Source organism: Bos javanicus, chromosome 19 (assembly GCF_032452875.1).
Source record: "Bos javanicus breed banteng chromosome 19, ARS-OSU_banteng_1.0, whole genome shotgun sequence".
NCBI classification, from domain to species: domain Eukaryota; kingdom Metazoa; phylum Chordata; class Mammalia; order Artiodactyla; family Bovidae; genus Bos; species Bos javanicus.
In genome coordinates, this window is record NC_083886.1 from 29,721,117 (window position 1) to 29,733,427 (window position 12,311).

The window sequence follows — 12,311 nt, forward strand, 5'->3', positions numbered from 1 at the left end:
TACCCCCCAGCCTCCCCTCCTGAGCCAGCTTGACAGCCCCTACCCCACGCAGAACGCACCCACTCCTTCAACCATCCCACTCCCGCCTAAGCCCCTCCACCGGAGATGGTTCCCCACCGGGAACTACCCCAAGAAACAGAACCAGCAGGGTAATAAGGGCACCAGTAAGGATTTTAAGTGCTTCGAAGGAGTATGTTTCTCTCCTTAATCCCTAGAGTCTGGCACAGTCGATCGGGGGTTTCCCTCCTTTTCCCCCTCGAGGGTATGTAATGCCAGTCCTTGAGGAGGAGGCTCTCTGTTTCTCGAACCACCTGCTTGCCGTGGTATATTGACACATCCTTGGTTGCATCTACACATCCGGCGGTCCAGGGCCAAACTGGTGCATATAGGCAGCAGCTAACGCATCATATCCTGCCATGAACATGCCTGTGTAGCTCTTTCTGCCGCTTCGGTACCTTGCTCAGAAGTTGTGAGAATCTTCATCCCCCCATCACCCACCACCATCCCTTTCTGGGGTCTTGCCACCTTTCCCCGAGATGTGGGTGAAGATGCAGTGCTGTCTGGGGTTCACAGAAATCTGTACTCTCTCTGACCCCCCTCTTCTTCCTTCCCTGGGTGAGCCCAGCTTTCTTACCACCCCCTTACTCCCCACTTTTCCATCTTGATATTTGCTTCTGAGGCATCTAGGAAAATCTGATGGATTTAGGTGGTTGGAAACCAAGTTAGGCATAAAAAACTTTGTGTTTTCTGTTCTGTTCCATCCTCCTTCTGAGAGAATGATCTTTTTGAAAAGGGAGAGGGGGAAAATATCTGGAGGAAAAAATATCTAGGTTAAAGTCTCAAAAAATATTAATATTATCCTGCCATATAGAGCAGTCTAGTGCTATTAATAGGTATTCACAGAGTACTGGGTGTGAGGAACCACTTTATTTCTGTTATATTGCATTCTCTGTGTGTCTTATATTCCATATAAGTGGACTCATGCAAATAAACTATATTAAAAATGTTTCAAAACGGATGCTATGGAAACTTCCTGCATTGTCAGCTATATGATGATATTGATGCTAGCTGCTGTAACAAACATCCTCAAGCCTCAATAGCTTACCAAGGTCCAGTGTGGATTCTCCTTGGGTGGATCTTTTGGGAGATTCTCTCCTAGGCAGTGAAGGGTCCAAGCCCCTTCCATCTTGCAGCTCCATCATCTCCAAGGTCACTATGGAAGGGAGAGAGAGAAAGCAAAGCAAAGGCCCTTCTGCTCTTGACAAACTCATCGCCATGTCCATTCACTGACCTCTGGTGGGAACCAGTCACGTGGCTGGTTATGTTGCAAGGGGCTAGTGATGTGGTTTAACTGTGTTCCCAGGGGCATCAAACCAGTTTGTGCTGTATTTCTTTTGAGAATTAAAAGAATGGTTGGAAGTAAGCAGAAAGAGCTTTATAAACTAATTGTAAACAAAGAAGAAAAACAGGCCAGTCACAATCTCAAGAATGAAAATATCTGCAACTTGAAACTAATACAACACTGTACATCAACTATACTTCAATTAAAACCCCAAATTAAAACCACTTTATGACGTTAAACAAACAATTCACCAGGGCCACGAATACAAAAATGGTTTAATATGAATAAAGTTAATTCTGTCAATATGCCTCAGGAGAAAAAGACATGATCGTTGGGATATATGCCAAGCTGGCATTGAAAAATTCAACATCCATCCTGATTTTTTAAATTTCAAATTATTAGTGTACAAAGACCCTGTATATACTTGATAAAAAATATCTGAACCCAACAGATAACATTAAAATTTGCATTAAAGACATTCTTGTTGGGGCTTCCCTTGGTGGCTAGTGGTATAGAATCCGCCTGCCAGTGCAGGAGACACAGGTTTGATCCCTGGTCCGGGAAGATCCCGCGTGCTCCAGGGCAACTAAGCCTGTGTGCCACCACCACTGAGCTTGCTCTCTAGAGCACAGGAGCCGGAACTACTGAAGCTCAGGCAGCCTGGAGCCCGCACTCTGCAGCAGGACAAGCCAGCACATGACAAGCGGACAGCGGCCCCTGCTCACCAAAACTAGAGAAAAGCCTATGCAGCAACAAGACTCAGGACATCCCAAATAAATACATAAAATTATTTAAAAAGTGAAGACATTCTTATTAAAGTTAGAGACAGGACAGATTTTCTTCTGTCACTACGATCATTTAACATTGTTTTGGATGCTCTGGCTACTGCAAAAAGACCAAAAAATTAAGTTTCCTTCCTTTTTTTTCTTTTTTAAATAATAGCAGATGGTATGATCATGTACTGTGAAAATCCAAGAAAATGGTTACTTAATGAAAAATGGTAAGAATTGAATGTAATTTTATGCAATTTAAAAGGAGATTGGGCTTGACTTATATGCATGAACATATTTCTGTGACAAATTGTTATGAGACAAAAGCAAGATGCAGAACAGAATGTATAGTGTGACCTAGTCTGCCTGTGTGTGTACACACGTGTACATGCATGCGTGTGTTTGGGTGTGTGTGTGGTAAGTACAGTCCTAGGAGGATAGCACCATATTTCTGGAGACACCATATTTCTGGGAGTGTGGTGATGGTTATTTATATTTCTATATTGTTTTTTTTTTCATACAATGACCACATTACTCTTGTAATCTTGAAAAAAAAATGATAGAAAAAGATATCCATTCGTATTGGCAGCAGCAAAAGAAATTCTTAGAAATAAATAAATTTAGCAAGAAATATGCAGGATCTTTAAAAAGAAAATTTTTAAATTTTTACTGAGGGATATAAATGAAGAATTGAGTGGAGACTTACAGCATTTCTGAATGATGACAATATTGTAAAGAGGTAAATTCCATCCAAATGGAGTTAGGAGTTTGATGTGATTGCAATCAAAGCCCCAGACTTTTTTTTTCTCCCAGAAGCTGACAAAATAATGTCTTATTTGGAGAATTAGAGCACTTACAGGAATATTGAAAGGGAAGACTAACAAGAGAATGTTCACTGTGGCACACTAAAATGTGTTATAAAACTATGATAACTATGTTGCTAGCGTCATACTCCAGGCAGAAAAAACTCAGTGATCTAAGGGCTTGGGCAAGTAATTTGGTCTTAAGACAGGGCTGGAATGTCTTAGACCAAAGACACTGGACTCTATGGAATCCCTATAAGATATTAAAAGTCACAGGCTTGGACTTTTCTGGTGGTGCAGTGGATAAGAATCTGCCTGCCAACGCAGGGGACTCAGGTTGGATCTCTGGTCCAGGAAGATTCCATCTGCCAAGGAGCAAGTAAGCCCACACGCCACAACTGCTGAGTCTGTGCTGTAACTCCTGAGGCCCGGGTGCCTAGAGCCTGTGCTCTGCAACGAGAGGGGCCACCGCAGTGGAAGCCGGCGTACTGCAAGGAGGAGTAGCCCCCCGCTGGAACAACTAGAGAAAAGCTCACGCAGCCACGAAGACCAAGCACAGACAAAAATAAAATTAATTAAAAAAATTCACAGACTTAAAAAACCCCTCTTTTTGCACTCTGGCCCCAAACAAAACAGGTTGAAACACACATCTGGAGGTCTGTTGAACCCATAGAGCCTCTTTTTGTTGAACCCATAGAGCCCCTTGATGCAATGAATCAGAATAGAAAGCCCAGAAATAGATCCGAGCTTATGTAAGTATGCATTGTATGCTCATGTGGCATTCAGCCAGTGGAGGAAGTGTGGACTACTCAACACGTGGTGCTGGGAGAACTAGCTAAGTATTTGGAAAAAAAGAAAAATATATACACATTTATTTTTAAAATAAGAATGTTATATATTTAAGGAGAATAACCTGAAGAGTTGATATATATCGACCTAGTGAAATGATAACCACACTCAACCACAACTTAACATCGATACTTCACATAGGTACCATTTTTGTGTGTCTGGACCTGCAATCTACCCTCTTGGCAAATTTCCAGCTTTAGTACAGTATTATGAACTATAGGCACCATGCTGTATGCTAAATCTCTATTCTTATTCATCCCACGTAACTGCAACTTTGTACCATTGGACCAACCTCTCCCTCTCCCCCAAGACTCCCACCGCTGGTCCCACCATTCCCCTCTCTATTCCTCTGTACTCAGCTTTTTTAGGTTCAACATATCAGTGAAATCATGCAGTTTCTGTTTCTGTCCAGCTTGTTTCTCATGGCATAATGTCCTCACGGTTCATCCATGTCGTTGCGAATGGCAGGATCTCCTTCCTTTGTGAAGGCTGAATAATATTCCATTGTCCGTATATACACCACAGTTTTGTAGCCACTCATTGGCTCATGGACACTTAGGTTGCTTCCACATCTTGACTACTGCATTAGTGCTGCAATTAGCATAGGCACACGGACGTCTCTTTGCCATACTCATTTCATTTCCTTGGAGTATATCCCTGGTAGAGTGATTGCTGGCTGATATAGTAGCTCTATTTTCAGTTTTCTGAGGAACCATTATACTGTTTTTCATATCGGCTGTACCACATAACATCCCCACTCGCGATGCACAAGGGTTTCAGTTTCTCCACATCCTTACCAACACCTGTTCTTTCTGAGTTTCTTTGAAAGGAGCCATCCTGATGGGTGTAAAGTGATATCCATTGTGAAATTATGTTATTTTTGAATTAGAAGAGTAATGAGTGAATATATTCTCATTGTCCATCATTCAAACAATGTTGATGCAGCTGGAGCCCTACTGATTCATCAATCTAATCCCATTTCCCAGTAATAAGCATGAATTCAACACATACTGACGTTGATGCCGTGGAGCAGCTGAGCCCGTGAGCCACAACTATGGAGCTTGTGCTCTAGAGCCCACGTGCCACAGCTGCTAAGGTCTGTGTGCCCAGTGTGCCCTAGAGCCAGTGCTCCGCAACAAGAGGAGCCACTGCAGTGAGAAGTCTGTGCACGGCAACTAGAAAGTATCTCCCACTTGCTGCAACTAGAGAAAAGCCCACACAGCAACAAAGACCCAGCACAGCCAGAAATAAAAATAAATCATATATATATATATAAAATACTTGGATCCCTGTGATGTGCCTGACACTCTCCTATGCTGGGGACACAGCAGTGAACAAAACAAGGTTCCCCTCTTACAGAGGTTGAATGAGCAAATAGGAAACAAGCCTCCGGTGACTCTATCTGGGGATGTTGTCTTCAGGACGCTGGTCCCACTAACACCATAAGTGACCATAAGTGGGGAGAGGGAGGGAACTGGGACAAGGAGCCAACTAGTGCCCACAGACCCAGGCATCTCCCATAAAATCTCCTCAACTGGGTTGTTTATCCTCCAGGCCCTGTGGGCCCAGGGCCTATGAGCTTTTCAAGAGCTTACAACTATGTCTGAAGCCTGGAAATGATTATTGGCTCTAGAATACAGAAAGGAAACCACAAAATGAAGAATAAATGTTTTAATTAAATGCATACAAACAGAGTATTCCAACTCCATGAATTGTTAATTTTAGCGTTCATACAGCATTTCACACATTTGAAAGTAATCTGTGGATTTGATTTCCTCATTTCTCAAGAATTCCCAATTATGCACAGTTTTGGAAGAAAATCAAAGCAAATCACGAATTAAATGAGTTATTCATAGACCAAAATTTCAAAAGTGTATTTACAAAAATCCTCTCTTTCCCCCCACCCCCAAATTATATTTAGTGTTGATGCAAATTACACTTTGTGTCGATGGAGTGCATTTTTAATCTCTTTGCAGTGGCGGGGGGTTTAGGGCTGAGTCGTGTACCCGGCAAGGCTGGATTGTCTACAGATGGCCCAGGTAGGTTGTCACTCGTAGGATTGTGCAAGGCCGGTGGCCCCCTGACCCCAGCCATCTTTGCACGGAATGATTCTGTTATTCCGTGTTGGCAGTCTGCTGAGCCTGAGGGTGACACGCGCCTTCAGAGGCACTTTCAAGGGCCTCTTACAGGGAAAGGATAACGCAGAACCTTGGTGGTATTCATCTCAGTGACTGGTCATGGGCCAGCTCTGACCTTGGTGCCTGGCCCCAAACTTCAGCGTGCTGTGGGACTTGTCCTGGACATTGTAAATGACTCCCTGCTGTGTTCTGATGTCTGATTTCTCAACACTGGTGTTTCTGAGAAGTGAACTTCCAGTGGTCCAGACTAACAGCTCTGCTGGGCAGCAGCAGAAACCATCCCTTTCCTCCTGACCTTGATGTTCTAGGAGTGGCGGCTCTCTCCATCAGGAAGCTGACCAATGCTGTCTCTCTGCGGGAGCTTCTGCCAGTCACCATGTCATCACCTTGGGACAATCTGATGAGCAGGAAGAAGCTTCTTGTGCTCTGATCCAAGTTATTCCAACTATTCCATTATTCTCCTCGCCTGAGACTCCAGCTCTGACACTTTTTTTTTAACCTCAAATAAGTATTTCAATATTGTCATATGTCTATCTTTTTTTTTTAAAGACTTTTTTGATGTGAACCATTTTTAAAGTCTTTATTAAATTTGTTCCAATACTGCTTCTGTTTTATGCTTTGGTTTTTCTGGCTGCATGGCATGTGGGATCTTAGCTTCCCGAACAGCAACTGAACTTGCAACCCCGGCATTGAAAGGCAGTCTTAACCACTGGGCCATCAGGGAAGTCCCCACACTTCCGTCTTTAAGCATGAAACCTGATTTCTCTGAAGATGAAATATTGCCCTTGAGTACATATATACGCAGTAAAAGCATAAAGAACTACTGAGAATGATAAACTGTGAACAGGGTAATGCCGACTACCTCTGGTGATGGTGGAGACAAGGTTACTATATATTGGTCGTGAGTAATGTTTTAGATTGGGCACCGGGGACATAAGATTTCATTATATTATTCTGCGTAGTATGTTGGTAAGTCAGAAATGTTTAATAATAAATTAGAAAGAAAAGATGGCATCTGCTCCCATGGTGGGTTAATCGCATTCGTCAATCTCAACACTTGCTGATTTCTTCTCCAAGCCTCTTTCCAATCAGTGGTTTTTCTCTTTCTCTTGTGACATCTCTTTCTCTGCCAACAACGTCTTCTCGTTCCTTGAAACTTGATTGACATTCCACCCTCTAACTTGACATTCATTTTTGTTAATAACTCTCTCTCTTGTTGGGTGTCCCCCCCAAAAAAAATGTCTCTTTATCTCCTTGGAAACTGAGTGGTCTTAAAATATCTCAATGTCTCTTACCTCCCGCCTCCGTGTGTACCACATGGAATCACAGAATTTTAGAGCGAGGACAACCTGAGATCATCTATTCCAAACTTCTCATTACAGAGAAGAAAAGAATGGAGACTTGGAGATTAAGCTTCATTTTCAGTAACATCAAATGAAGCTGACCTCAAGTTTCCATGAGATTCCACACCAGGGGCTAATCTTTGGTCCTGTCCTGAGATGCTGCAGTGGTGGGAGGGAAGTTGATGGACACCTGAACCAAACACAAAAACGAATAAGAAAACCCTAGGAAAACTGAAAGAGGTTGGATCGCTCTCTTTCTCTCTCTCTCTCTCTTTCTAATCGTAGTCTGGACTTCCCTGGTGGCTCAGTGGTAAAGAATCTGTCTGCCAATGCAGGAGACATGGGTTTGATCCCTGGGTCGGGAAGATCCCCTGGAGAAGGAAATGGCAACCCACTCCAGTATTCTGCCTGAGAAATCCCATGGACAAAGGAGCCTGGTGGGCTACAGTCCATGGAGTCACAGAGTCCGACACAACTGAGCGATTAAACAACAATGGTAGTCTAGAGCAGAAGAGGGCCAGATACCATAAAATAGGGCTTGGACCGTGCCATTTCTCTCCTTCACGTTGCTCTGGGGAAAATCACTGTGCTCTCTACTTTCACTGTATTCAAAGAAAATAGCATGAGCCCATGTCAATGTGATGCTAGCCTGGAATAGGGAGGCAGCACTGGAGCAGATACAGGGGCATCCAAGCTAGACACACTTGAATGTTCCCTCTTCCAAGGGATGGGGAGTTACGAGAGGGAGGCAGCCCCTGGAAAAGAAAGTGTCTGGGGAGGAGGTTCTGGAAGATTCACTGAGAAAGAGTATTGCCTGGTTGGGAGAGGGAAAGTGGAGTGGTTGCTTTCAGACAGACTCTCTGACTGCCCAAGGACACACTGCCAGCCAAGGTCGTTGACGGTTCCAAGAACACATGAGTTCAGGAGGGAAAAATACTGAGATGTCTGAGGAGGGTACCTGTTATAAAAGAAAGGGAATGGACGGAAGAACCTGTATCGAAGGAAAGAGAACTAATGGATCAAAGGAATAAGCATTTAAAATAAATATAACAAATGGGGCTTCCCTGGTGGCTCAATGGTAAAAAATCCACCTTCCAGTGCAGGAGACACGGGTTCGATCCCTGGTCTAGGAAGCTCCCACATGCTGTGGAGCAACTAAGCCCGTGTGCCTCAACTACTGTAGCCAGAGCGCCCTCAAGCCCATGCTCCGCAACAAGAGAAGCCACCGCAAGGAGAAGCCCGCACACTGCAGCTAGAGAGTAGCCCGTGACTAGAGAAAAGCCCACATAGTGACAAAGACCCAGTACAGCCAAAGATAAATCAGTAAATAAAATCATTTTAAAATAAGCAAATATAACTAATATTCTCAAAGAGAGGAGGGAAGATACTGGAAACACGAAGCTAGAGGCCAGCATAAAAGATGAACGAATTCAAACAATATACTGGATTTGAAAACTGAGTGAAACACTTAATGGATGCACTGAACAGTAGATGGATGCAGACAAAGAACAACTAGTAGGTAGAAGACCTTTTTCAGCAACTCTCTCAGAAGGTGTCAGAAACAGATTAACAATAAGAGCTAATATACAGAGGACTGAGGTTAAAAAAACAGAAAAGCTAAAGTAATAATGAACATTTCTTAAGAAGAAAAAAATGGGAAGGGATGAATGTTTGAAGAAAAAAATGACCAAGAATGTCCATAGCAGGGACTTCCCTGGCGGTCCAGTGATTAAGACTCCATCCTCCCAACGTGGGGGACATGGGTTCAATCCCTGGTTCAGTTCAGTTCTGCTGCTGCTGCTGCTGCTAGGTCGCTTCAGTCGTGTCTGACTCTATGCGACCCCATAGATGGCAGCCCACCAGGCTCCCCCGTCCCTGGGATTCTCCAGGCAAGAACGCTGGAGTGGGTTGCCATTTCCTTCTCCAATGCTTGAAAGTGAAGTCGCTCAGTCGTGCCCGACTCTTAGCGACCCCAGGGACTGCAGCACGCCAGGCTTCCTTGTCCTTCACCAACTCCTGGAGCTTGCTCCAACTCATGTCCATCGAGTCGGTGATGCCATCCAACCATCTCATCCTCTGTCGTCCCCTTCTCCTCCTGCCCTCAATCTTTCCCAGCGTCAGGGTCTTTTCTAGTGAGTCAGTTCTTTGCATTAGGTGGCCAAAATATTGGAGTTTCAGCTTCAGCATCAGTCCTTCCATTGAATATTCAGGACTGATTTCCTGAATCCCTGGTCGGGGAACTAAAATCCCACATATTGCATATGTGACCAAAAAAATTAAAAAGCGTCCAGAAGAGACCTCAAATTGAAAAAAAATCTCATCTCTAGGAAGGAAAGGCAACAACAACAACAAAAAAGCCATACCTAGACACAGTACAATGAAACATTCTTTTCCTCAAATTTGGGAAGATTTTATGGATAACCAACAAGGACCTACTGTAGAGCACAGGGAACTCTGCTCAATGTTATGTGGTGGTCTGGATGGAAGAGGGCTTTGGGGGAGAATGGATACTTGTATGTATATGGCTGAGTCCTTTTGCTGTTCATGAGATGCCATCACAACATTGTTAACCGGCTATACCCCAATACAAAATAAAAAGTTTAAAGTTTGGGAAGAGTTTAGCCATAAATTTTTTAAAGTATTCTTTATTTTGCTCTTCTCCTCTGGGACTTCTTCTGCGTGTCTGCTCATATGCTCAATGATACCCTATAGATCTCCAAGGCTTTATTCATTTTTATTCATTCCTTTCCTTGGATCAGGGCTTCCCCGGTGGCTCAGCAGTAAAGAATCTGACTGTAATGCAGGAGCTGCAGGGAGATGCAGGTTCGATCCCTGGGTCGGGAAGATCCCTTGGAGAAGGGAAAGACTACCCACTCCAGTATTCCTGACTGGGAAATCCCATGGACAGAGGATCCTGGTGGGCTACAGTCCATGAGGTCACAGAGAGTCAGACATGACTGAGCAACTCACACACACATATTCTCTGAAGTGTGTAGCCCTTGAGTTCTATTACCCACTTATCCCCATCTTCCGCCTTTTTTAACTTCTTATTTCAAAGTCCGGTTTCCTAGGCTTCAGTCCTGGTTCAGTATAATTTAGTGGTAAGCCACTAAACTTAAAGATTTCCTAAATGCCTTGCTTAGACATCTTTTACCCTCTGATGAGGACAGTCTATGTCTGAAGACATACATTCAAACTTTACTAAACAGACTTAGCTTTCACTTCCTGAGTACACGAGGCCTGAGGGTCAGTCAGAGGGGAGTGTCTGCAGCCTTCTCCCAAAGGTCTTTCCTAACCATGTACATGTGCACAGCCTTCTAGATCCCTAGGGACATGGTGGAGCTTTGCAAAGTTCCCTGTGGTTTTCTAGTTCTCCGGGGCTTACTTTAAAACAGTTGTTGTTGGCCAGGCTTTTGTTTGTTCCAACCAAAATCACAACCCTAGGCAGCTAAGAAATGACTAGCAGAACACTATTGTTTGGGATGATGTCCTAGAAATACCACTCCCACCGCCCCCACTCTGCCCCACGAGCTGTGAGTTACATCAAATAGCCATAACACCTTGGGAATGGAGATTTTTCAGGTAGCTTCTAATTTGGACAAAATACTAACATGTTCTGGGGCTTCCCAGGTGGCGCTAGTGGTAAAGAACCCGCCTGCCAATGCAGGAGACATGAGACATGGGTTCAATCTCTGGGTCTGGAAGATTCCCTGGAGGAGGGCATGGCAACCCACTCCAGTATTCTTGACTGGAGAAGCCCATGGAGCCTGACGGGCTACAGTCTACAGGCCACAGAGTCAGACACGACTGAAGCGACTTAGCACGTAGCACGCACACATTGACTGCTCTAGGAATGTGCCTTTAACAGAGCTCCAGAAAAAATCGGTTTTCTCCACCAACTTTGAGACTGCTAACTTTTCAAGGCTACTGGGCCAGCAAGCTGGGGAGGGAGAGAGGACAGGAATAGCCCCAAGTTAAAAGGCCACGGACAGTAATGTCTTGTTGAGGTTCAGGAGTTTCTCTTGGATAGATAATTTTCAGTTCAGTCAGTGGCATTGGTACATTCCTAGAGTTCTAAAATGGTTGGTTTTAGTTGTATTGTCAGTATTTTTGATGTTTTTGTGGGAGAGTGGTTCACCAAGAACCACACTTCACTATTCCAGAAGTTGATCTCTCTAGAAAGCATTAAAAAAAAAAAAAAGTGCCTCAGGAATATGGGAAATGAATTGAATCGAGGATGACTCAATGAGATATGCAAGTTATGTACATAAATTATTACATATATTAAATAAATAAAAAACCCAGCTAATTCAGAAATAAAGCTGTACACTGGAAGTGTGGCTGGGGAAGGGGCATGAGGAACCAGCAGAGGGAGGAAACACTGGAGGGCGCTGAAATTATGCTAACACATAGATTTGTCAAGAAGTTGACAGGGAGACTTCCCTGGTGGTGCAGTGGATAAGAATCCACCTGCCAATGCAGGGAATACCGATTTGATCCCTGGTCCTGGAAGATTCCATGCTATGGAGTAACTAAGCCACAGCCCGTGCTCCACAATAAGAGAAGCCAGCTGCAACGAGAAGTCAACTCACTGCAACTAGAGAAAGCTCAAGCACAGCAACAAAGACCCAGCTCAGCAATAAATAAATAAAATGTTAAAAAGAAGTTGACCGGGGCAAGAATAAACATAAGTAAGGATCATAATAAGCTAGGGTTACCCATGAGAAGCGTATAAATGAGATGCATTGTTTTCTACAGAATAATTTGATTTTGCCAATGGAAAGTAGAAAATCCAAACTTTCTCACTGAAGAAAGGGCATTGTGAACCATTCCAAAGATGGAAAGGAGTAGAAAGAAAATATAGCAAACAGAAAACACTAAATGAGACAGTAGATGGAAGCCCTAACACAACATTAATAAATATAAATGAGGATAAATTAAATTCACAAATCAAAATACAGAGACTCTCTGACTGACTCTTAAATCAACATGCAATAATATAATTTTTTTAAATAAGAGATTGTTAAAGCAAAATTGGAAAAAAAGTTCTGGCACATAAGAAAGAA